At 50.0% G+C, this 27,553-nt stretch overlaps 1 protein-coding gene across 4 annotated transcripts in view; it reads right to left on the bottom strand.

Moving 5' to 3' along the window:
• ano8b (anoctamin 8b) overlaps positions 1-27,553 on the bottom strand; it is a 104,089-nt gene that overhangs the window by 45,474 nt on the left and 31,062 nt on the right. The gene's annotated exons all lie outside the window — the stretch shown is intronic.

Raw genomic sequence — 27,553 nt, 5'->3', positions numbered from 1 at the left:
CGAGCAAGTCGGACTTAACCCCTACCTGTCAGGGACAGAGGGCGTTCATTGTCCTCTCTCTCTCTATGTATGTATGTATGTATGTATGTATGTATGTATGTATGTATGTATGTATGTATGTATGTATGTATGTATGTATGTATGTATGTGTGACCACACAGTTCAGGCCAGTACACACGTCAACAGTGTTAGTATTTATTATATTTAGGTAGAGTGCAATGAGTGCAGGGTCATGGACACTGGCATCATGTGACTCAAATCCTGATCTGTACCTTCAAGGATTTCACTTCAAGTGAGGGAAAATTGAGACGATTGTATTTATAAACCCCTTGATTTGAACCTGACTGTGAAACCGAGGCCCACAGACAGTAGAGACATGATTTCTACACACAGGCAAGTAGTGAATGAAAGACATCAGTGTCCAGCCAAGCATCAATAGAGAAGAGAAGTACAGCCCCCAGGCTACAGGCTACAAAGGTAACATTAAGGTGGCCACGGTAACGCTACAGAATTGCATAATGTCAGCCCTCTAAGGGAAAGGAACAGAACACGTCTTTGAATAAAGAAAATAAAGGCTCATCTCGTTGATCTCCTTTTCAACAGACAGCTGGTCCAAGACGGCAGCAGGGGTCAATAGTTCAACAGGAAGTAAATTGTAAACGTCATTGTTTTGAAGTGCAGCGCTCTAACCCTAAAGGCCCTGGGAAAGGGGTGAAACTGAAGGGACTTTTCTGACTTGCAAACCAACTCGCCAAAATCTAAAACTGACCCTTACCTTAACCCTAACCTTAATCAAACCCTTAACCCTGACCTTAATCACACCCTTAACCCTGACCTTAACCATAATCTCAACTGTAACCTAATTTTAACCAATTCTGAAATTAAATATGGTTTGCACGTCAGAAAAGTCCCCTTTAGTATGTCCCTTGGCAGAGTTGTCTGAGGACAGTTTGTGCTGTACACTGCTGGCTGAGTCCTGAACAATACTAGTGGGGGTGGCCAGACAAAATGCCTGTCCCAAAACAGTTCTGTGCTCAGTGAGCCGTAGGTCCTCAGAGATGGGCAGAAAGTGGGCCACGTTCCAGAGATCTCAACTGGGCACAGTTTAACACTGCAGCCTATAATGGCAGGGTAAATGACTTGCTGCATGAACAAAACTATGTTTATTTATACATAAGATCATGACACAGGAAGTAAATGATAATATGCACTTGAACAAAATCTCATTCTTACCGATTGGAGTATGAAAGACAAGATATAATGACAACACAGCAAGCAGGACAATGTAAACAGTTAAGGTAAGTATCATTAGGTAACAGACAAGTCACAGACTAGGAGATGACAACACTGTGCCCCTACACACTGTGTATGTACTACAGACACATCTCCTCTCTGTAAAGTCTCTATTACTACTTTGACATTTCCACCATGGCTGGTTAGGCAGAGAAGATGAGTCCTGAGCCAAATCTCACCTCATATCGGTTACACATACACACATACTCACACACACACACACACACACACACACACACACACACACACACACACACACACACACACACACACACACACACACACACACACACACACACACACACACACACAGACACACACACACACACTCAGACACACACACACACTCAGACAGACACACACACACACACACACACACACACACACTCAGACAGACACACACACACTATCACACACACTCATACTCAGACAGACAGACAGACACACACACACACGGTGGTCACACACACAAGGTCATAGTCAGCGTTACGGCATCAACAACCAGATGGTCACCACACCAGATAGTCTCTTCTATAAATCATAGATCATGAGTTTAACTAGACACCACAGCCCTATAAACAGCTGTCACATTTAAAACCCTTCTTCTCTGACCAATCCTTGGTGACCTTCAGTCATTCCACATATCTGATGTATACCAACTGAAGCACACCTTAGTCAACCAGTCAACTAAGTCAACTAAGCAAATCACCAAGTCCTTGACCAGTTGAATCAGGTGAATCAGGTGGATTAAGTGGGAAAGGTTGGACTAAATCCAATATGTTGAATAGCGAGGGGTCTGCGAGGACTGGTTTGGAGAGATATACTGTTCTGCTCAGTGTGGTTCTGCTTCCAGGAACAGACGGATGATGACATTGGATAGTATAACTAGCTACTTCCTGGAACAGACTGATGATGAAAGAGGAGAGTAGAACTAGCTACATACTGGAACAGACTGATGATGAAAGAGGAGAACTAACTTCTTCCTGGAACAGACTGATTATGAAAGAGGAGAGTAGAACTAGCTACTTCCTGGAACATACTGACAATGAAAGAGGAGAGTATAACTAGCTACTTCCTGGAACAGACTGATGATGAAAGAGGAGAGTAGAACTAGCTACATTCTGGAACAGACTGATGATGAAAGAGTAGAACCAGCTACTTCCTGGAACATACTGACAATGAAAGAGGAGAGTAGAACTAGCTACTTCCTGGAACAGACTGATGATGAAAGAGTAGAACCAGCTACTTCCTGGAACATACTGACAATGAAAGAGGAGACTAGAACTAGCTATTTCCTGGAACATACTGACAATGAAAGAGGAGAGTAGAACTAGCTACTTCCTGGAACAGACTGATGATGAAAGAGGAGAGTAGAACTAGCTACTTCCTGGAACAGACTGATGATGAAAGAGGAGAGTAGAACTAGCTACTTCCTGGAACAGACTGATGATGAAAGAGGAGAGTAGAACTAGCTACTTCCTGGAACAGACTGATGATGAAAGAGTAGAACCAGATACTTCCTGGAACAGACTGATGATGAAAGAGGAGAGTAGAACTAGCTACTTCCTGGAACAGACTGATGATGAAAGAGTAGAACCAGCTACTTCCTAGAAAGAACAACCAGGGGCTGTTCCAGAGAAAAGTAGCCCCATACTGTCTACTATTGTGTGTTATGAGGTTAAATAAGGTTTGGATTGTTTATCTGTTATAGTCACAGATAATCTAAAGATGACTCACTTTGCTACTACAGACGGTCTATTTAAGGACTGTTACATTTGGAGTACTTATTAAGGAATTCCATCTCGTTTCAGGATGCTCTTCTATTATAAATGTTAAAACATTAGATTTCATTTTAATCTTAAGAGTCATTCACTGTCCCCCAAATTCCTCCTGTTCCCCATGCAGCTGTAAGGCCAGACAAAGTCCCGTAGCCTACCCCTGACCAGCATTCTAATGAGGCCTGTATTCACTGCTCCACACACACACTGCCTTAAATACCTTGATTTATGAGCCTCACTGACAGGCAGATTGGTGTGCAGCTTACGTGTGTGTGTGGATGGTTCTTTGTGTGTGTGTATGTGGAAGAGGGGGGGGGGAGTCTTTGTGTGTGGGTCTTTGCGTGTGTGTGTGGAAGAGGGGGGGGGGTCTTTGTGTGTGGGTCTGTGTGTGTATGTGTGGAAGAGTGGGGGGGGGGGGGGGTCTTTGTGTGTGTGTGTGTCTCTGTAATACTCAGTGGGAAACCCATTGACACTGGGACACTGGTGGTGTCTACATTTGGCCACACATTGCCCATTGGGGCTTATCGACAGACTAGGAGTGGCAGGTGTGTGTGTATTAGTGTGTCTGTGTGTGCACTCTGCTCAAGTGCACCTGATGCCATGCTGCCATGCATGCTGGGACGGAGGACAATACGGCCCCTATCAGCCCCTATCAACAGACCCCGGGTCAGCAGTCACAGACAGGTGTCCAGTAACTCAAGCATTTTATTGGGAAATCGCTGTTCTAGGAAAAGGGCTCATTTAACAGCAGTCGCTCTGTTATGTGTTCTCAGGCTCCACTGATCTGGGAAAGAGGGGATACCTAGTCAGTTGTACAACTGAATGCATTCAACTGAAATGTGTCTTCCGCATTTAACCCAACCCCTCTGAATCAGAGAGGTGCGGGGGGGGGGGGGGGGGGGCCTTATCGACATCCACATGTTCGGCGCCCGGGGAACAGTGCCCGGGGAACAGTGGGTTAACTGCCTTGCTCAGGAGCAGAACGACAGATTTGTACCTTGACAGCTCAGGGATTCGATCCAGAAACCTTTCGGTTAATGGCCCAACGCTCTAACCACTAGGTTACCCTGCCGTCCCTACACTCTAACCACTAGGCTACCCTGCCGTCCCTACACTCTAACCACTAGGCTACCCTGCCGTCCCTACACTCTAACCACTAGGCTACCCTGCCGTCCCTACACTCTAACCACTAGGCTACCCTGCCGTCCCTACACTCTAACCACTAGGCTACCCTGCCGTCCCTACACTCTAACCACTAGGCTACCCTGCCGTCCCTACACTCTAACCACTAGGCTACCCTGCCGTCCCTCCACTCTAACCACTAGGCTACCTGCCGTCCCTACACTCTAACCACTAGGCTACCCTGCCGTCCCTACACTCTAACCACTAGGCTACCTGCTGCCCCTCCACTCTAACCACTAGGCTACCCTGCCGTCCCTACACTCTAACCACTAGGCTACCTGCCGCCCCTCCACTCTAACCACTAGGCTACCTGCCGCCCCTCCACTCTAACCACTAGGCTACCCTGCCGTCCCTACACTCTAACCACTAGGCTACCCTGCCGTCCCTACACTCTAACCACTAGGCTACCCTGCCGTCCCTACACTCTAACCACTAGGCTACCCTGCCATCCCTACACCCTAACCACTAGGCTACCCTGCCGCCTCTACACTCTAACCACTAGGCTACCCTGCCTCCCTCCACTCTAACCACTAGGCTACCCTGCCGTCCCTACACTCTAACCACTAGGCTACCCTGCCGTCCCTACACTCTAACCACTAGGCTACCCTGCCGTCCCTACACTCTAACCACTAGGCTACCCTGCCGTCCCTACACTCTAACCACTAGGCTACCCTGCCGTCCCTACACTCTAACCACTAGGCTACCTGCCGCCTCTACACTCTAACCACTAGGCTACCTGCCGTCCCTACACTCTAACCACTAGGCTACCCTGCCGTCCCTACACTCTAACCACTAGGCTACCTGCCGCCTCTACACTCTAACCACTAGGCTACCTGCTGCCATCTACACTCTAACCACTAGGCTACCCTGCCTCCCTCCACTCTAACCACTAGGCTACCCTGCCGTCCCTACACTCTAACCACTAGGCTACCCTGCCATCCCTACACTCTAACCACTAGGCTACCCTGCCGTCCCTACACTCTAACCACTAGACTACCCTGCCGTCCCTACACTCTAACCACTAGGCTACCCTGCCGTCCCTACACTCTAACCACTAGGCTACCTGCCGCCTCTACACTCTAACCACTAGGCTACCTGCCGCCTCTACACTCTAACCACTAGGCTACCCTGCCGTCCCTACACTCTAACCACTAGGCTACCCTGCCGTCCCTACACTCTAACCACTAGGCTACCCTGCCGTCCCTACACTCTAACCACTAGGCTACCCTGCCGTCCCTCCACTCTAACCACTAGGCTACCTGCCGTCCCTACACTCTAACCACTAGGCTACCCTGCCATCCCTACACTCTAACCACTAGGCTACCCTGCCGTCCCTACACTCTAACCACTAGGCTACCCTGCCGTCCCTACACTCTAACCACTAGGCTACCCTGCCGTCCCTACACTCTAACCACTAGGCTACCCTGCCGCCTCTACACTCTAACCACTAGGCTACCCTGCCTCCCTCCACTCTAACCACTAGGCTACCCTGCCGTCCCTACACTCTAACCACTAGGCTACCTGCCGCCTCTACACTCTAACCACTAGGCTACCTGCCGCCTCTACACTCTAACCACTAGGCTACCCTGCCGTCCCTACACTCTAACCACTAGGCTACCCTGCCGTCCCTACACTCTAACCACTAGGCTACCCTGCCGTCCCTACACTCTAACCACTAGGCTACCCTGCCGTCCCTCCACTCTAACCACTAGGCTACCTGCCGTCCCTACACTCTAACCACTAGGCTACCCTGCCATCCCTACACTCTAACCACTAGGCTACCCTGCCGTCCCTACACTCTAACCACTAGGCTACCCTGCCGTCCCTACACTCTAACCACTAGGCTACCCTGCCGTCCCTACACTCTAACCACTAGGCTACCCTGCCGCCTCTACACTCTAACCACTAGGCTACCCTGCCTCCCTCCACTCTAACCACTAGGCTACCCTGCCGTCCCTACACTCTAACCACTAGGCTACCCTGCCGTCCCTACACTCTAACCACTAGGCTACCCTGCCGTCCCTACACTCTAACCACTAGGCTACCCTGCCGTCCCTACACTCTAACCACTAGGCTACCCTGCCGTCCCTACACTCTAACCACTAGGCTACCTGCCGCCTCTACACTCTAACCACTAGGCTACCTGCCGTCCCTACACTCTAACCACTAGGCTACCCTGCCGTCCCTACACTCTAACCACTAGGCTACCTGCCGCCTCTACACTCTAACCACTAGGCTACCTGCTGCCATCTACACTCTAACCACTAGGCTACCCTGCCTCCCTCCACTCTAACCACTAGGCTACCCTGCCGTCCCTACACTCTAACCACTAGGCTACCCTGCCGTCCCTACACTCTAACCACTAGGCTACCCTGCCGTCCCTACACTCTAACCACTAGACTACCCTGCCGTCCCTACACTCTAACCACTAGGCTACCCTGCCGTCCCTACACTCTAACCACTAGGCTACCTGCTGCCCCTCCACTCTAACCACTAGGCTACCCTGCCGTCCCTACACTCTAACCACTAGGCTACCTGCCGCCCCTCCACTCTAACCACTAGGCTACCTGCCGCCCCTCCACTCTAACCACTAGGCTACCCTGCCGTCCCTACACTCTAACCACTAGGCTACCCTGCCTCCCTCCACTCTAACCACTAGGCTACCCTGCCGTCCCTACACTCTAACCACTAGGCTACCCTGCCGTCCCTACACTCTAACCACTAGGCTACCCTGCCATCCCTACATTCTAACCACTAGGCTACCCTGCCGTCCCTACACTCTAACCACTAGGCTACCCTGCCGTCCCTACACTCTAACCACTAGGCTACCTGCCGCCTCTACACTCTAACCACTAGGCTACCTGCCGTCCCTACACTCTAACCACTAGGCTACCCTGCCGTCCCTACACTCTAACCACTAGGCTACCTGCCGCCTCTACACTCTAACCACTAGGCTACCTGCTGCCATCTACACTCTAACCACTAGGCTACCCTGCCTCCCTCCACTCTAACCACTAGGCTACCCTGCCGTCCCTACACTCTAACCACTAGGCTACCCTGCCGTCCCTAACCTCTAACCACTAGGCTACCCTGCCGTCCCTACACTCTAACCACTAGACTACCCTGCCGTCCCTACACTCTAACCACTAGGCTACCCTGCCGTCCCTACACTCTAACCACTAGGCTACCTGCCGCCTCTACACTCTAACCACTAGGCTACCTGCCGCCTCTACACTCTAACCACTAGGCTACCCTGCCGTCCCTACACTCTAACCACTAGGCTACCCTGCCGTCCCTACACTCTAACCACTAGGCTACCCTGCCGTCCCTACACTCTAACCACTAGGCTACCCTGCCGTCCCTCCACTCTAACCACTAGGATACCTGCAGTCCCTACACTCTAACCACTAGGCTACCCTGCCGTCCCTACACTCTAACCACTAGGCTACCTGCTGCCCCTCCACTCTAACCACTAGGCTACCCTGCCGTCCCTACACTCTAACCACTAGGCTACCTGCCGCCCCTCCACTCTAACCACTAGGCTACCTGCCGCCCCTCCACTCTAACCACTAGGCTACCCTGCCTTCCCTACACTCTAACCACTAGGCTACCCTGCCGTCCCTACACTCTAACCACTAGGCTACCCTGCCGTCCCTACACTCTAACCACTAGGCTACCCTGCCGTCCCTACACTCTAACCACTAGGCTACCCTGCCGCCTCTACACTCTAACCACTAGGCTACCCTGCCTCCCTCCACTCTAACCACTAGGCTACCCTGCCGTCCCTACACTCTAACCACTAGGCTACCCTGCCGTCCCTACACTCTAACCACTAGGCTACCCTGCCGTCCCTACACTCTAACCACTAGGCTACCCTGCCGTCCCTACACTCTAACCACTAGGCTACCCTGCCGTCCCTACACTCTAACCACTAGGCTACCTGCCGCCTCTACACTCTAACCACTAGGCTACCTGCCGTCCCTACACTCTAACCACTAGGCTACCCTGCCGTCCCTACACTCTAACCACTAGGCTACCTGCCGCCTCTACACTCTAACCACTAGGCTACCTGCTGCCATCTACACTCTAACCACTAGGCTACCCTGCCTCCCTCCACTCTAACCACTAGGCTACCCTGCCGTCCCTACACTCTAACCACTAGGCTACCCTGCCGTCCCTACACTCTAACCACTAGGCTACCCTGCCGTCCCTACACTCTAACCACTAGACTACCCTGCCGTCCCTACACTCTAACCACTAGGCTACCCTGCCGTCCCTACACTCTAACCACTAGGCTACCTGCCGCCTCTACACTCTAACCACTAGGCTACCTGCCGCCTCTACACTCTAACCACTAGGCTACCCTGCCGTCCCTACACTCTAACCACTAGGCTACCTGCCGTCCCTACACTCTAACCACTAGGCTACCCTGCCGTCCCTACACTCTAACCACTAGGCTACCTGCCGCCTCTACACTCTAACCACTAGGCTACCTGCCGCCTCTACACTCTAACCACTAGGCTACCTGCCGCCTCTACACTCTAACCACTAGGCTACCTGCTGCCATCTATACTCTAACCACTAGGCTACCTGCTGCCATCTACACTCTAACCACTAGGCTACCTGCCGCCTCTACACTCTAACCACTAGGCTACCTGCCGCCTCTACACTCTAACCACTAGGCTACCTGCTGCCATCTATCACCACTCTGTAAAATAATAATGATAATACATGTAATAATTATAGATATATACAGTGCCAGTCAAAAGTTTGGACACACCAACTTGATTGTAGAATAATAGTGAAGACATCAAAACTATGCAATAACACATGTGGAATCATGTAGTAAGCAAAAAATTGTTAAACAAATCAAAATATATTTTATATTTGAGATTCTTCAAAGTAGCCACCCTTTGCCTTGATGACAGCTTTGCACGCTCTTGGCAAATTTCTGTCAAGAAACCACTACTAAAGGACACCAATAAGAAGAAGAGACTTGCTTGAGCCAAGAAACACAAGCAATAGACATTAGACCGGTGGAAATCTGTCCTTTGGTCTGATGAGTCTAAATTTGAGATTTTTGTTACAACCTCATTGTCTTTGTGAGATGCAGAGTAGGTGAACAGATGATCTCCGCATGTGTGGTTCCCACCGTGAAGCATGGAGGAGGAGGTGTGGGGGTGCTTTTCTGGAGACACTGTCAGGGATTTATTTAGAATTCAAGGCACACTTAAACAGCATGGCCACCACAGCATTCTGCAGCGATACGCCATCCCATCTGGCTTGCGCTTAGTGGGACTATCATTTGTTTTTCAACAGGACAATGACCCAACACACCTCCAGTCTATGTAAGGGCTATTTGACCAAGAAGGAGAGTGACGAGGTGCTGCATCAGGTGACCTGGCCTCCACAATCACCTGACCTCAACCCAATTCAGATGGTTTGGGATGATTTGGACCTTAGAGTGAAGGAAAAGCAGCCAACAAGTGCGCAGCATATGTGGGAACTCCTTCAAGACTGTTGAAAAAGCATTCCAGGTGAAGTTGGTTGAGAGAATGCCATGAGTGTGCAAAGCTGTCATCAAGGCAAAAGGTGGCTACTATGAAGAATCTCAAATATTTGTTTAACACTTTTTTAGTTACTACATGATTCCATATGTGTTATTTCATAGTTTTGATGTCTTCACTATTATTCTAAAATGTAGAAAACTATTTTATTTTTAAATATAGAAAAACATTGAATGAGTAGGTGTGTCCAAACTGTCGACTGGTACGGTACATACAGTATAGTAGATATCTATGATAATAGCAAAGCTATGTGTCAGACTATATGGAAAATACTGTCATATGTCCTCTCAAGGAAAGAGATTGATGTACAACTTTGTTTGAGTGGTATTGCTGAAGAAAATGCAAACAAACAAATGTAAATTGATTAAACCTAAACCTTTCCCACTCACACTACAAACTATCACCCTCAGGCACTAGTCGTCTTGATTACTTTCTTATGTCATTCTCTCTCTGCCACCGAAAGTTTAAAAAGTGTTGATAGGGGACAGAATGCGGTCAGACCATCACATAATTGGCATATATATTACTCTTACAGTATTTCCACATGGACTAGGATATTGGACATTTAATCAAAGCCTGGATGGTATACCAGGGGAACTACAGGGCTAGATGGTATACCAGGGGAACTACAGGGCTAGATGGTATAGCAGGGGAACTCCAGGGCTAGATGGTATACCAGGGGAACTCCAGGGCTAGATGGTATACCAGTGGAACTCCAGGGCTAGATGGTATACCAGTGGAACTACAGGGCTAGATGGTATACCAGGGGAACTCCAGGGCTAGATGGTATACCAGGGGAACTCCAGGGCTAGATGGTATACCAGTGGAACTACAGGGCTAGATGGTATACCAGGGGAACTACAGGGCTAGATGGTATACCAGTGGAACTCCAGGGCTAGATGGTATACCAGTGGAACTCCAGGGCTAGATGGTATACCAGTGGAACTACAGGGCTAGATGGTATACCAGGGGAACTCCAGGGCTAGATGGTATACCAGGGGAACTCCAGGGCTAGATGGTATACCAGTGGAACTACAGGGCTAGATGGTATACCAGGGGAACTACAGGGCTAGATGGTATACCAGGGGAACTCCAGGGCTAGATGGTATACCAGTGGAACTACAGGGCTAGATGGTATACCAGGGGAACTCCAGGGCTAGATGGTATACCAGTGGAACTACAGGGCTAGATGGTATACCAGGGGAACTACAGGGCTAGATGGTATACCAGGGGAACTCCAGGGCTAGATGGTATACCAGTGGAACTACAGGGCTAGATGGTATACCAGGGGAACTCCAGGGCTAGATGGTATACCAGGGGAACTCCAGGGCTAGATGGTATACCAGTGGAACTACAGGGCTAGATGGTATACCAGGGGAACTCCAGGGCTAGATGGTATACCAGTGGAACTACAGGGCTAGATGGTATACCAGTGGAACTCCAGGGCTAGATGGTATACCAGGGGAACTACAGGGCTAGATGGTATACCAGGGGAACTACAGGGCTGGGTGGTATACCAGTGGAACTACAGGGCTAGCTGGTATACCAGGGGAACAACAGGGCTGGGTGGTATACCAGGGGAACTACAGGGCTAGATGGTATACCAGGGGAACTACAGGGCTAGATGGTATACCAGGGGAACTACAGGGCTAGATGGTATACCAGGGGAACTCCAGGGCTAGATGGTATACCAGTGGAACTACAGGGCTAGATGGTATACCAGGGGAACTCCAGGGCTAGATGGTATACCAGTGGAACTACAGGGCTAGATGGTATACCAGTGGAACTCCAGGGCTAGATGGTATACCAGGGGAACTCCAGGGCTAGATGGTATACCAGTGGAACTACAGGGCTAGATGGTATACCAGTAGAACTACAGGGCTAGATGGTATACCAGTAGAACTACAGGGCTAGATGGTATACCAGGGGAACTCCAGGGCTAGATGGTATACCAGGGGAACTCCAGGGCTAGATGGTATACCAGGGGAACTACAGGGCCAGATGGTATACCAGTGGAACTACAGGGCTAGATGGTATACCAGGGGAACTACAGGGCTAGATGGTATACCAGGGGAACTACAGGGCTAGATGGTATACCAGTGGAACTCCAGGGCTAGATGGTATACCAGTGGAACTACAGGGCTAGATGGTATACCAGTGGAACTACAGGGCTAGATGGTATACCAGTGGACCTACAGGGCTAGATGGTATACCAGTGGAACTCCAGGGCTAGATGGTATACCAGTGGAACTACAGGGCTAGATGGTATACCAGGGGAACTCCAGGGCTAGATGGTATACCAGTGGAACTACAGGGCTAGATGGTATACCAGGGGAACTCCAGGGCTAGATGGTATACCAGTGGAACTACAGGGCTAGATGGTATACCAGTGGACCTACAGGGCTAGATGGTATACCAGTGGAACTCCAGGGCTAGATGGTATACCAGTGGAACTACAGGGCTAGATGGTATACCAGGGGAACTCCAGGGCTAGATGGTATACCAGTGGAACTACAGGGCTAGATGGTATACCAGTGGAACTACAGGGCTAGATGGTATACCAGTGGAACTACAGGGCTAGATGGTATACCAGGGGAACTCCAGGGCTAGATGGTATACCAGTGGAACCCCAGGGCTAGATGGTGTACCAGTGGAACTCCAGGGCTAGATGGTATACCAGTGGAACTACAGGGATAGATGGTATACCAGGGGAACTCCAGGGATAGATGGTATACCAGGGGAACTCCAGGGCTAGATGGTATACCAGTGGAACTACAGGGCTAGATGGTATACCAGAGGAACTACAGGGCTAGATGGTATACCAGAGGAACTACAGGGCTAGATGGTATACCAGTGGAACTCCAGGGCTAGATGGTATACCAGTGGAAGTATACTAAACTTTTTGTTGATATACTCAGAGGACCTTTATTAGCATGTTTTAACCACTCCTATATAAATGGTAGATTATCAGACACGCAACAAGAAGGTCTGATTTCATTATTACTGAATCAAGATCCAAGTGGTAAATATAAAGATCCAATCCATTAAAAAAATTGGATGCCTCTTAAAAAAATTCAAGCTAAATGCTTGGCGCATAGAATTAAAAAGGTTTTGTCAGATATTATTCATCCTGGTCAGACAGGTTTTTTACATGGACAATACATTGGAGATAATATGAGACAAGTACTGGAAACAATGTAATATCGGGGAAACCAGACCTGGTTTTCATAGCTGATTTTGAAAAGGCTTTTGATAAAGTACGACTGGAGTTTATACAGTTGAAGTCGGAAGTTTACATTCACTTAGTTTGGAGTCATTAAAACTCATTTTTCAAACACTCCACAAATGTCTTGCTAACAAACTATAGTATTGGCAAGTCGGTTAGACATCGACTTGTGCATCCCTGGGAGCAATTTCCAAACGCCTGCAGGAACCACGTTCATCTGGACAGACAAAAGTGCGCAAGTATAAACACCATGGGACCACGCAGCCGGCATACCGCTCAGGAAGGAGACGCGTTCTGTCCCCTAGAGATGAACATACTTTGGTGTGAAAAGTGCACATCAATCCCAGAACAACAGCAAACGACCTTATGAAGATGCTGGAGAAAACAGGTACAAAAGTATCTATATCCACAGTAAAACTAGTCCTATATCGACAACCTGAAAGGCCGCTCAGCAAGGAAAAAACCACTGTTCCAAAACCGCTATAAAAAATATAGACTACAGTTTGGAACTGTACATAGGGACAAAGACTTTACTCTTTGGAGAAATGTCCTCTGGTCTGATGAAACAAAAATAGAACTGTTTGGCCATAATGACCATCGTTATGTTTGGTGGCTTGCAAGCCGAAGAACACCATCCCAACCGTGAAGCATGTGGCTGGCAGCATCATGTTGTGGGGGTGTTTTGCTGCAGGAGGGACTGGTGCACTTCACAAAATAGATGGCATCATGAGGGAAGGAAAATTATGTGGCTATATTGAAGCAACATCTCAAGACATCAGTCAGGAAGTTAAAAGCTTGGTCGCAAATGGGTCTTCCAAATGGACAATGACCCAAAGCTTACTTCCAAAGTTGTGTCGAAATGGCTTAAGGACAACAAAGTCAAGGTATTGGAGTGGCCATCACAAAGCCCTGACCTCAATCCTACAGAAAATTTGTGGGCAGAACTGAAAAAGCGTGCAAGCAAGGAGGCCTACAAACCTGACTCAGTTACACCAGCTCTGTCAGGAGGAATGGGCCAGAATTCACCCAACTTATTGTGGGAAGCTTGTGGAAGGCTACCCGAAACATTTGACTCAAGTAAAAAAAATTAAAGGCAATGCTACCAAATACTAATCAAGTGTATGCAAACTTCTGACCCACTGGGAATATGATGAAAGAAATAAAAGCTGAAATAAATCACTCTCTACTATTATTCTGACATTTCACATTCTTAAAATAAAGTGGTGATTCTAACTGACCTAAGACAGGGAATTGTTATGAGTATTAAATGTAAGGAATTGTGAAAACCGAGTTTAAATGTAGTTGGCTAAGGTGTATGTAAACTTCCGACTTCAACTGTATATACATTAACCCGAATCCCAGGCTTCAAATCAAAATCAAATCAAATGTTATTTGTTACATTCACACGGTTGGCAGATGTTATTGCAGGTGTAGCAAAATGCTTGTGCTTCTAGTTCTGACAGTGCAGCAATATCTAACAAGTAATCTAAATATTCCACAACAAATACATAATACACAAGATTATAAGTAAAGGAATAAGAATATATAAATATATGGATGAGTGATGGGTCGACACAGGGGGTGGGTCAGTACACGTGAACAAGCTTTAGGGTGTCCAGGCCACCCTTAAAGGGTGAGGTGCTGTGCCAATATGTCACATTAAATCACAGGACAAAATAGCTAGGATGTTGGGACCCGGAACTAAACACAACACACGCATAACAGCATTCTGACTTCATCACTACCAGTGTGGTCATAAACCTGGACCTGTTCAAAACATATGTATTACACATTCAGAACAGCATTCAGAACAGCATTCATAACAGCATTCATAACAGCATTCATAACAGCATTCTGACTTCATCACTACCAGTGTGGTCATAAACCTGGAACTGTTCAAAACATATGTATTACACATTCAGAACAGCATTCAGAACAGCATTCAGAACAGCATTCAGAACAGCATTCAGAACAGCATTCAGAACAGCATTCAGAACAGCATTCTGACTTCATCACTACCAGTGTGGTCATAAACCCTGAACTGTTCAAAACATATGTATTACACATTCATAACAGCATTCATAACAGCATTCATAACAGCATTCAGAACAGCATTCTGACTTCATCACTACCAGTGTGGTCATAAACCTGGAACTGTTCAAAACATATGTATTACACATTCATAACAGCATTCATAACAGCATTCATAACAGCATTCATAACAGCATTCATAACAGCATTCATAACAGCATTCATAACAGCATTCATAACAGCATTCTGACTTCATCACTACCAGTGTGGTCATAAACCCTGAACTGTTCAAAACATATGTATTACACATTCATAACAGCATTCATAACAGCATTCAGAACAGCATTCAGAACAGCATTCTGACTTCATCACTACCAGTGTGGTCATAAACCTGGAACTGTTCAAAACATATGTATTACACATTCATAACAGCATTCATAACAGCATTCATAACAGCATTCATAACAGCATTCAGAACAGCATTCAGAACAGCATTCAGAACAGCATTCAGAACAGCATTCATAATCTACAAATAGGTCCTGGAGTCACTTTCTCCAGTATAGCTGATGCAGTGACCCACGGATGAAATTCTCAGTCAGTCCACGGAATATTTGTAAACCCATCAATGGAGTCTTTATATAGGACAGATAAGCCTAACAGAAACACCTCTGTTCCCCCTAGCAACAGAGACTGCATTACCTCACAGACAGACCAGGGGGAAGGGAGTGTGTGGAACTGCTTTCGAGCAGTACGTGTATCACATGGGGCGGTCCTAGAGGAACCACACGTATTCCCAAACCCCACACTAAATATTAAATCCGCAAACCATCCCTTTAGGCACTATGCCGAAGATCTGAACGGACTGTCTGGACAGCTGCCCATTGGTTTGGGATTCAGCATAATTATTATGATTACACACACACACACACACACGCATATCAGATACTTAAATATGCAAACATGTACACACACACATAAATACACACACACACGCACACAAGCAAAAATACATGCATGCATATCCACCAACGGACATTAGACAAACCTGCCATACACTCTAGTTGTCGTATAACATGCCAAAAAGGGCATCAGTTTTTCTGCATCCCATTCCAAACAATCCCATCTAGTGAGGAAAAATGAAGCCAGATATCTGCATGATGCAAGCGCAGCACACATGCCTTGAGGAGATAGAAGACAATCCAAGCGGTGGCCCACCCTCTCCCCTTGTCTCTCTCTCTCTATTTCTCTCCCTCTCGCTCTCTCTCTCTATTTCTCTCCCTCTCCCCTTGTCTCTCTCTCTCCATCTCCATCTCCCTCTCCCCCTGTCTCTCTCTCTCTCTCTCTCCCCTTGTCTCTCTCTCTCTCTTATTTCTCTCCCTCTCTCCTTTCTCCGTCACCCAAACACTGATCTGCTTGATTTCTGGTGGCAATGGCCACCTCAGAGAACCCTCCCAAAGCACACACACACACACACACACACACACACACACACACACACACACACACACACACACACACACACACACACACACACACACACACACACACACACACACACACACTCCCAGTCCTCTCCGCAGGCAGCTGAATACCCAGACACTCCCAGTCTTCTCCCCAGGCAGCTGAATACCCAGACACTCCCAGGCTTCTCCTCAGGCAGCTGAATACCCAGACACTCCCAGTCTTCTCCCCAGGCAGCTGAATATAGACACTCCCAGTCTTCTCCTCAGGCAGCTGAATACCCAGACACTCCCAGTCTTCTCCCCAGGCAGCTGAATATAGACACTCCCAGACTTCTCCTCAGGCAGCTGAATACCCAGACACTCCCAGTCTTCTCCCCAGGCAGCTGAATATAGACATTCCTAGGCTTCTCCTCAGGCAGCTGAATACCCAGACACTCCCAGTCTTCTCCCCAGGCAGCTGAATACACAGAGACTCCCAGGCTTCTCCCCAGGCAGCTGAATATAGACACTCCCAGTCTTCTCCACAGGCAGCTGAATACCCAGGCACTCCCAGTCTTCTCCTCAGGCAGTTGAAAATAGATACTGCCAGTCTTCTCCTCAGCCAGCAGAATACCCAGACATCCCTGTCTTCTGCTCAGGCAGCTGAATACCCAGACACTCCCAGTCTTCTCCTCAGGCAGCTGAATAGCCAGACACTCCCAGTCTTCTCGTCAGACAGCTGAATACCCAGACACTCCCAGTCTTCTGCTCAGGCAGATTATTATAGACACTCCCAGTCTTCTCCTGAGGCAGTTGAGAACCTAGACACTCCCAGTCTTCTGCTCAGGCAGATTATTATGGACACTCCCAGTCTTCTCCTGAGGCAGTTGAGAACCTAGACACTTCCAGGCTTCTCCTCAGGCAGATGAATATAGACACTCCCAGTCTTCTCCTCAGGCAGCTGAATACCCAGACACTCCCAGTCTTCTCCCCAGGCAGCTGAATATAGATATTCCCAGTCTTCTCCTCAGGCAGCTGAATACCCAGACACTCCCAGTCTTCTCCCCAGGCAGCTGAATATAGACACTCCCAGTCTTCTCCACAGGCAGCTGAAAATAGACACTCCCAGTCTTCTCCCCAGGCAGCTGAATACACAGAGACTCCCAGGCTTCTCCGCAGGCAGCTGAATATAGACACTCCCAGTCTTCTCCTCAGGCAGATGAAAATAGACACTGCCAGTCTTCTCCTCAGGCAGCTGAATACCCAGACACTACCAGTCTTCTCCTCAGCCAGCAGAATACCCAGACATCCCTGTCTTCTGCTCAGGCAGCTGAATACCCAGACACTCCCAGTCTTCTCCTCAGGCAGCTGAATAGCCAGACACTCCCAGTCTTCTCGTCAGACAGCTGAATACCCAGACACTCCCAGTCTTCTCCTCAGGAAGATGAAAATATACATTCCCAGTCTTCTCCTCAGGCAGCTGAGTACCCAGACACCCCCAGTCTTCTCCTGAGGCAGTTGAGAACCTAGACACTCCCAGTCTTCTGCTCAGGCAGATTATTATAGACACTCCCAGTCTTCTCCTGGGGCAGTTGAGAACCTAGACCCTCCCAGTCTTCTGCTCAGGCAGATTATTATAGACACTCCCAGTCTTCTCCTGAGGCAGTTGAGAACCTAGACACTCCCAGTCTTCTGCTCAGGCAGATTATTATGGACACTCCGAGACTTCTCCTCAGGCAGCTAAATACCCAGACACTTCCAGTCTTCTCCTCAGACAGCTGAATACCCAGACACTCCCAGTCTTCTCCTCAGGCAGCTGAGTACCCAGACACCCCCAGTCTTCTCCTCAGGCAGCTGAATACCCAGACACTCCCAGTCTTCTCCTCAGACAGCTGTATACCCAGACACTCCCAGTCTTCTCCTCAGACAGCCGAATACCCAGAAACTCCCAGTCTTCTCCTCAGACAGCTGTATACCCAGACACTCCCAGTCTTCTCCTCAGACAGCTGAATACCCAGAAACTCCCAGTCTTCTCCTCAGGCAGCTGAATAGCCAGACACTCCCAGTCTTCTCGTCAGACAGCTGAATACCCAGACACTCCCAGTCTTCTGCTCAGGCAGATTATTATAGACACTCCCAGTCTTCTCCTGAGGCAGTTGAGAACCTAGACACTCCCAGTCTTCTGCTCAGGCAGATTATTATGGACACTCCCAGTCTTCTCCTGAGGCAGTTGAGAACCTAGACACTTCCAGGCTTCTCCTCAGGCAGATGAATATAGACACTCCCAGTCTTCTCCTCAGGCAGCTGAATACCCAGACACTCCCAGTCTTCTCCCCAGGCAGCTGAATATAGATATTCCCAGTCTTCTCCTCAGGCAGCTGAATACCCAGACACTCCCAGTCTTCTCCCCAGGCAGCTGAATATAGACACTCCCAGTCTTCTCCACAGGCAGCTGAAAATAGACACTCCCAGTCTTCTCCCCAGGCAGCTGAATACACAGAGACTCCCAGGCTTCTCCGCAGGCAGCTGAATATAGACACTCCCAGTCTTCTCCTCAGGCAGATGAAAATAGACACTGCCAGTCTTCTCCTCAGGCAGCTGAATACCCAGACACTACCAGTCTTCTCCTCAGCCAGCAGAATACCCAGACATCCCTGTCTTCTGCTCAGGCAGCTGAATACCCAGACACTCCCAGTCTTCTCCTCAGGCAGCTGAATAGCCAGACACTCCCAGTCTTCTCGTCAGACAGCTGAATACCCAGACACTCCCAGTCTTCTCCTCAGGAAGATGAAAATATACATTCCCAGTCTTCTCCTCAGGCAGCTGAGTACCCAGACACCCCCAGTCTTCTCCTGAGGCAGTTGAGAACCTAGACACTCCCAGTCTTCTGCTCAGGCAGATTATTATAGACACTCCCAGTCTTCTCCTGGGGCAGTTGAGAACCTAGACCCTCCCAGTCTTCTGCTCAGGCAGATTATTATAGACACTCCCAGTCTTCTCCTGAGGCAGTTGAGAACCTAGACACTCCCAGTCTTCTGCTCAGGCAGATTATTATGGACACTCCGAGACTTCTCCTCAGGCAGCTGAATACCCAGACACTTCCAGTCTTCTCCTCAGGCAGCTGAGTACCCAGACACCCCCAGTCTTCTCCTCAGGCAGCTGAATACCCAGACACTCCCAGTCTTCTCCTCAGACAGCTGTATACCCAGACACTCCCAGTCTTCTCCTCAGACAGCCGAATACCCAGAAACTCCCAGTCTTCTCCTCAGACAGCTGTATACCCAGACACTCCCAGTCTTCTCCTCAGACAGCTGAATACCCAGAAACTCCCAGTCTTCTCCTCAGGCAGCTGAATACCCAGACACTCCCAGTCTTCTCCTCAGACAGCTGAATACCCAGAAACTCCCAGTCTTCTCGTCAGACAGCTGAATACCCAGACACTCCCAGTCTTCTCCTCAGGAAGATGAAAATATACATTCCCAGTCTTCTCCTCAGGCAGCTGAGTACCCAGACACCCCCAGTCTTCTCCTGAGGCAATTGAGAACCTAGACACTCCCAGTCTTCTGCTCAGGCAGATTATTATAGACACTCCCAGTCTTCTCCTGAGGCAGTTGAGAACCTAGACACTCCCAGTCTTCTGCTCAGGCAGATTATTATGCACACTCCGAGTCTTCTCCTCAGGCAGCTGAATACCCAGACACTCCCAGTCTTCTCCTCAGACAGCTGAATACCCAGACACTCCCAGTCTCCTCAGGCAGCTGAGTACCCAGACACCCCCAGTCTTCTCCTCAGGCAGCTGAATACCCAGACACTCCCAGTCTTCTCCCCAGGCAGCTGAATATAGACACTCCCAGTCTTCTCCACAGGCAGCTGAAAATAGACACTCCCAGTCTTCTCCCCAGGCAGCTGAATACACAGAGACTCCCAGGCTTCTCCGCAGGCAGCTGAATATAGACACTCCCAGTCTTCTCCTCAGGCAGATGAAAATAGACACTGCCAGTCTTCTCCTCAGGCAGCTGAATACCCAGACACTACCAGTCTCCTCTTCAGCCAGCAGAATACCCAGACATCCCTGTCTTCTGCTCAGGCAGCTGAATACCCAGACACTCCCAGTCTTCTCCTCAGGCAGCTGAATAGCCAGACACTCCCAGTCTTCTCGTCAGACAGCTGAATACCCAGACACTCCCAGTCTTCTCCTCAGGAAGATTAAAATATACATTCCCAGTCTTCTCCTCAGGCAGCTGAGTACCCAGACACCCCCAGTCTTCCCCTGAGGCAGTTGAGAACCTAGACACTCCCAGTCTTCTGCTCAGGCAGATTATTATAGACACTCCCAGTCTTCTCCTGGGGCAGTTGAGAACCTAGACACTCCCAGTCTTCTGCTCAGGCAGATTATTATAGACACTCCCAGTCTTCTCCTGAGGCAGTTGAGAACCTAGACACTCCCAGTCTTCTGCTCAGGCAGATTATTATGGACACTCCGAGTCTTCTCCTCAGGCAGCTGAATACCCAGACACTCCCAGTCTTCTCCTCAGACAGCTGAATACCCAGACACTCCCAGTCTTCTCCTCAGGCAGCTGAGTACCCAGACACCCCCAGTCTTCTCCTCAGGCAGCTGAATACCCAGACACTCCCAGTCTTCTCCTCAGACAGCTGTATACCCAGACACTCCCAGTCTTCTCCTCAGACAGCTGAATACCCAGAAACTCCCAGTCTTCTCCTCAGACAGCTGTATACCCAGACACTCCCAGTCTTCTCCTCAGACAGCTGAATACCCAGACACTCCCAGTCTTCTCCTCAGGCAGCTGAGTACCCAGACACCCCCAGTCTTCTCCTCAGGCAGCTGAATACCCAGACACTCCCAGTCTTCTCCCCAGGCAGCTGAATATAGACACTCCCAGTCTTCTCCACAGGCAGCTGAAAATAGACACTCCCAGTCTTCTCCCCAGGCAGCTGAATACACAGACTCCCAGGCTTCTCCGCAGGCAGCTGAATATAGACACTCCCAGTCTTCTCCTCATGCAGATGAAAATAGACACTGCCAGTCTTCTCCTCAGGTAGCTGAATACCCAGACACTCCCAGTCTTCTCCTCAGGAAGATGAAAATATACATTCCCAGTCTTCTCCTCAGGCAGCTGAGTACCCAGACACCCCCAGTCTTCTCCTGAGGCAGTTGAGAACCTAGACACTCCCAGTCTTCTGCTCAGGCAGATTATTATAGACACTCCCAGTCTTCTCCTGGGGCAGTTGAGAACCTAGACACTCCCAGTCTTCTGCTCAGGCAGATTATTATAGACACTCCCAGTCTTCTCCTGAGGCAGTTGAGAACCTAGACACTCCCAGTCTTCTCCTCAGGCATCTGAGTACCCAGACACCCCCAGTCTTCTCCTCAGGCAGCTGAATACCCAGACACTCCCAGTCTTCTCCTCAGACAGCTGTATACCCAGACACTCCCAGTCTTCTCCTCAGACAGCTGAATACCCAGAAACTCCCAGTCTTCTCCTCAGGCAGCTGAATACCCAGACACTCCCAGTCTTCTCCTCAGACAGCTGAATACCCAGACACTCCCAGTCTTCTCCTCAGGCAGCTGAGTACCCAGACACCCCCAGTCTTCTCCTCAGGCAGCTGAATACCCAGACACTCCCAGTCTTCTCCTCAGACAGCTGAATACCCAGACACTCCCAGTCTTCTCCTCAGGCAGCTGAGTACCCAGACACCCCCAGTCTTCTCCTCAGACAGCTGAATACCCAGACACTCCCAGTCTTCTCCTCAGACAGCTGTATACCCAGACACTCCCAGTCTTCTCCTCAGACAGCTGAATACCCAGACACTCCCAGTCTTCTCCTCAGACAGCTGAATACCCAGACACTCCCAGTCTTCTCCTCAGGCAGCTGAGTACCCAGACACCCCCAGTCTTCTCCTCAGGCAGCTGAATACCCAGACACTCCCAGTCTTCTCCTCAGACAGCTGTATACCCAGACACTCCCAGTCTTCTCCTCAGGCAGCTGAATACCCAGACACTCCCAGTCTTCTCCTCAGACAGCTGAATACCCAGACACTCCCAGTCTTCTCCTCAGGCAGCTGAGTACCCAGACACCCCCAGTCTTCTCCTCAGGCAGCTGAATACCCAGACACTCCCAGTCTTCTCCTCAGACAGCTGTATACCCAGACACTCCCAGTCTTCTCCTCAGACAGCTGAATACCCAGAAACTCCCAGTCTTCTCCTCAGGCAGCTGAATACCCAGACACTCCCAGTCTTCTCCTCAGACAGCTGAATACCCAGACACTCCCAGTCTTCTCCTCAGGCAGCTGAGTACCCAGACACCCCCAGTCTTCTCCTCAGGCAGCTGAATACCCAGACACTCCCAGTCTTCTCCTCAGACAGCTGTATACCCAGACACTCCCAGTCTTCTCCTCAGACAGCTGAATACCCAGAAACTCCCAGTCTTCTCCTCAGGCAGCTGAATACCCAGACACTCCCAGTCTTCTCCTCAGGCAGCTAAATACCCAGAATACCCTTCTCTCTCTCTCTCTCTCTCTCTCTCTCTCTCTCTCTCTCTCTCTCTCTCTCTCTCTCTCTCTCTCACCCCCTCTCTGTCCTCTTTTCACTCCCTGTCACCTTGTATCTGTGGGGCTCCTGTGGGCACTGCCAGTGCTATGCTGAGCAGAGAGAAGACGGGCTGGATTGAAGAAGGGTGCCCTGTACAATAGTACAAATAGTCACTCCCACAATAGTCATTAAAACAGTCTGCTGGTCACAGTAGACCAGTCCTGATTGGTGAGACCTCGGGCTCCTGAGTGGTGCAGCGGTCTAAGGCACTGAATCTCAGTACAAGAGGTGTGACTACAGTCCCTGGTTCAAATCCAGGCTGAATCACATCCAGACATTTATGCAGCTTTTATCTAACTTTACTAAACGAGCCCCATTGTGAGAATTGATAATCTTCTATTGATAATCTTCTATTTGTAATAATGATAGTAAGTGATGAGTAGGCCTGTTAGATGTAGGCAACAGATCTTGATGGTGGTTATTTTAAGTGATGGGAACGCCCTTCGTGGGGTTGAAAGGACAGACAGGATCTGATATTAAAAAAGCCCAAGTCTCTCTCAGTGAAATCAAACCTGCATTGCACAACATGAATAAAGGCAAGTCACCTGGATGGGTGTTTACTCCTCCTGAGGCCTAATAAACATTTTGGAATCACTTAGGTCCACTATTGCTCTAAATTACTAATACAGCCGTTCACAAGAAGAGGTTCATTTGGAAGAGGTGTGGACACTAATTTGGCTTGAATTAAAAAAAGGTAAGGATGCCACACAGTGTTCTCATTACCCCGACTGGTGGTGCTGGAGGGCAGCTCTGTCATTCACACAGTGTTCTCATTACCCTGACTGGTGGTGCTGGAGGGCAGCTCTGTCATTCACACAGTGTTCTCACTACCCCGACTGGTGGTGCTGGAGGGCAGCTCTGTCATTCACACAGTGTTCTCACTACCCTGACTGGTGGTGCTGGAGGGCAGCTCTGTCATTCACACAGTGTTCTCACTACCCCGACTGGTGGTGCTGGAGGGCAGCTCTGTCATTCACACAGTGTTCTCATTACCCCGACTGGTGGTGCTGGAGGGCAGCTCTGTCATTCACACAGTGTTCTCACTACCCCGACTGGTGGTGCTGGAGGGCAGCTCTGTCATTCACACAGTGTTCTCACTACCCCGACTGGTGGTGCTGGAGGGCAGCTCTGTCATTCACACAGTGTTCTCACTACCCCGACTGGTGGTGGAGGGCAGCTCTGTCATTCGGACAGTGTTCTCACTACCCCGACTGGTGGTGCTGGAGGGCAGCTCTGTCATTCGGACAGTGTTCTCACTACCCCGACTGGTGGTGCTGGAGGGCAGCTCTGTCATTCACACAGTGTTCTCATTACCCCGACTGGTGGTGCTGGAGGGCAGCTCTGTCATTCACACAGTGTTCTCACTACCCCGACTGGTGGTGCTGGAGGGCAGCTCTGTCATTCACACAGTGTTCTCACTACCCCGACTGGTGGTGCTGGAGGGCAGCTCTGTCATTCACACAGTGTTCTCACTGTGAGAACACTGTCCGAATGACAGCACTGGTGGTGCTGGAGGGCAGCTCTGTCATTCGGACAGTGTTCTCACTACCCCGACTGGTGGTGCTGGAGGGCAGCTCTGTCATTCACACAGTGTTCTCACTACCTCGACTGGTGGTGCTGGAGGGCAGCTCTGTCATTCACACAGTGTTCTCACTACCCCGACTGGTGGTGCTGGAGGGCAGCTCTGTCATTCACACAGTGTTCTCACTACCCCGACTGGTGGTGCTGGAGGGCAGCTCTGTCATTCACACAGTGTTCTCACTACCCCGACTGGTGGTGCTGGAGGGCAGCTCTGTCATTCGGACAGTGTTCTCACTACCCCGACTGGTGGTGCTGGAGGGCAGCTCTGTCATTCGGACAGTGTTCTCACTACCCCGACTGGTGGTGCTGGAGGGCAGCTCTGTCATTCACACAGTGTTCTCATTACCCCGACTGGTGGTGCTGGAGGGCAGCTCTGTCATTCACACAGTGTTCTCACTACCCCGACTGGTGGTGCTGGAGGGCAGCTCTGTCATTCACACAGTGTTCTCACTACCCCGACTGGTGGTGCTGGAGGGCAGCTCTGTCATTCACACAGTGTTCTCACTACCCCGACTGGTGGTGCTGGAGGGCAGCTCTGTCATTCACACAGTGTTCTCATTACCCCGACTGGTGGTGCTGGAGGGCAGCTCTGTCATTCACACAGTGTTCTCACTACCCCGACTGGTGGTGCTGGAGGGCAGCTCTGTCATTCACACAGTGTTCTCACTACCCCGACTGGTGGTGCTGGAGGGCAGCTCTGTCATTCACACAGTGTTCTCACTGTGAGAACACTGTCCGAATGACAGCACTGGTGGTGCTGGAGGGCAGCTCTGTCATTCGGACAGTGTTCTCACTACCCCGACTGGTGGTGCTGGAGGGCAGCTCTGTCATTCACACAGTGTTCTCACTACCTCGACTGGTGGTGCTGGAGGGCAGCTCTGTCATTCACACAGTGTTCTCACTACCCCGACTGGTGGTGCTGGAGGGCAGCTCTGTCATTCACACAGTGTTCTCACTACCCCGACTGGTGGTGCTGGAGGGCAGCTCTGTCATTCACACAGTGTTCTCACTACCCCGACTGGTGGTGCTGGAGGGCAGCTCTGTCATTCGGACAGTGTTCTCACTACCCCGACTGGTGGTGCTGGAGGGCAGCTCTGTCATTCGGACAGTGTTCTCACTACCCCGACTGGTGGTGCTGGAGGGCAGCTCTGTCATTCACACAGTGTTCTCATTACCCCGACTGGTGGTGCTGGAGGGCAGCTCTGTCATTCACACAGTGTTCTCACTACCCCGACTGGTGGTGCTGGAGGGCAGCTCTGTCATTCACACAGTGTTCTCACTACCCCGACTGGTGGTGCTGGAGGGCAGCTCTGTCATTCACACAGTGTTCTCACTACCCCGACTGGTGGTGCTGGAGGGCAGCTCTGTCATTCACACAGTGTTCTCACTACCCCGACTGGTGGTGCTGGAGGGCAGCTCTGTCATTCACACAGTGTTCTCATTACCCCGACTGGTGGTGCTGGAGGGCAGCTCTGTCATTCACACAGTGTTCTCACTACCCCGACTGGTGGTGCTGGAGGGCAGCTCTGTCATTCACACAGTGTTCTCACTACCCCGACTGGTGGTGCTGGAGGGCAGCTCTGTCATTCACACAGTGTTCTCACTACCCCGACTGGTGGTGCTGGAGGGCAGCTCTGTCATTCACACAGTGTTCTCACTACCCCGACTGGTGGTGCTGGAGGGCAGCTCTGTCATTCGGACAGTGTTCTCACTACCCCGACTGGTGGTGCTGGAGGGCAGCTCTGTCATTCACACAGTGTTCTCACTACCTCGACTGGTGGTGCTGGAGGGCAGCTCTGTCATTCGGACAGTTCAGGAACAAACAACAATCATTTGCAGTCTAATAGGCCTTCGACTACATGTTATATAGCTATTTGTAACCTGTAACCTACAGTGCATATGATCGTGGACAGGAAACAGCAAAGGGAGCACCCCCCTATCCACATCGAGGGGACCACAGTGGAGAAAGTGGAAAGTTTAAGTTCCTTGGTTTACATATCACCGACAAACTGAAATGATCCATGCACACAGACAGTGTGGTGAAGAAGGCTGAGAAAATGTGGCTTGTCACCGAAAACCCTCACTAACCTTTACAGGTGCACAATCGAGAGCATCCTGCCGGGCTCTATCACCGCCCGGTACGCTAACTGCACCGCCCACAACCTCAGGGCTCTCCAGAGGGTGGTGCGGTCTGCACAACGCATCACCGGGGGCAAACTACCTTCCCGCCAGGACACCTACACCACCCAATGTCACAGGAAGGCCAAAAAGATCAATAACCACCCGAGCCACTGCCTGTTCACCCCGGGAGAGGCGAAGGTCAAGAGCCAAGCGTCCTCCGAAGCACAACCCAACCAAGCCGCACTGCTTCTTGACACAACCCCCAGTTAACCTGGAAGCCAGCCGCACCAATGTGTCGGAGGAAACACCGTACACTTGGCGACCGTGTCAGCGTGCACAGAGCCCGGCACACCACAGGAGTCGCTAGTGTGCAATGGGACAAGGACATCCCTGCCGGCCAAACCCTCCCCTAACCGGACGACCCTGGGCCAATTGTGCTCCGCCCCATGGGTCTCCCGGTTGTGTCCGGCTGCGACAGAGCCTGAACTCAAACCCAGAATCTCTAGTGGCACAGCTAGCACTGCGATGCAGGGACTTAGACCAGTGGGGGCACAACTTTCACTGGGAACGTACATTTTGGAATTGCATTTTTGTTCCCCCCTAGTTTTATCATTGGAATGTGATACAAAACGAAGCAACGGTGTGCTTTAGGACCATGCAGACGCCTCCGAGCGGTTGGGTAGGCTGTTAGGAGTGGGGAAAAAATGACAAATGATGTCACC

The sequence above is a fragment of the Oncorhynchus kisutch genome, linkage group LG13, assembly GCF_002021735.2.
Source record: "Oncorhynchus kisutch isolate 150728-3 linkage group LG13, Okis_V2, whole genome shotgun sequence".
Taxonomy (NCBI): domain Eukaryota; kingdom Metazoa; phylum Chordata; class Actinopteri; order Salmoniformes; family Salmonidae; genus Oncorhynchus; species Oncorhynchus kisutch.
This window is presented reverse-complemented; position numbering and strand designations above follow the sequence as displayed.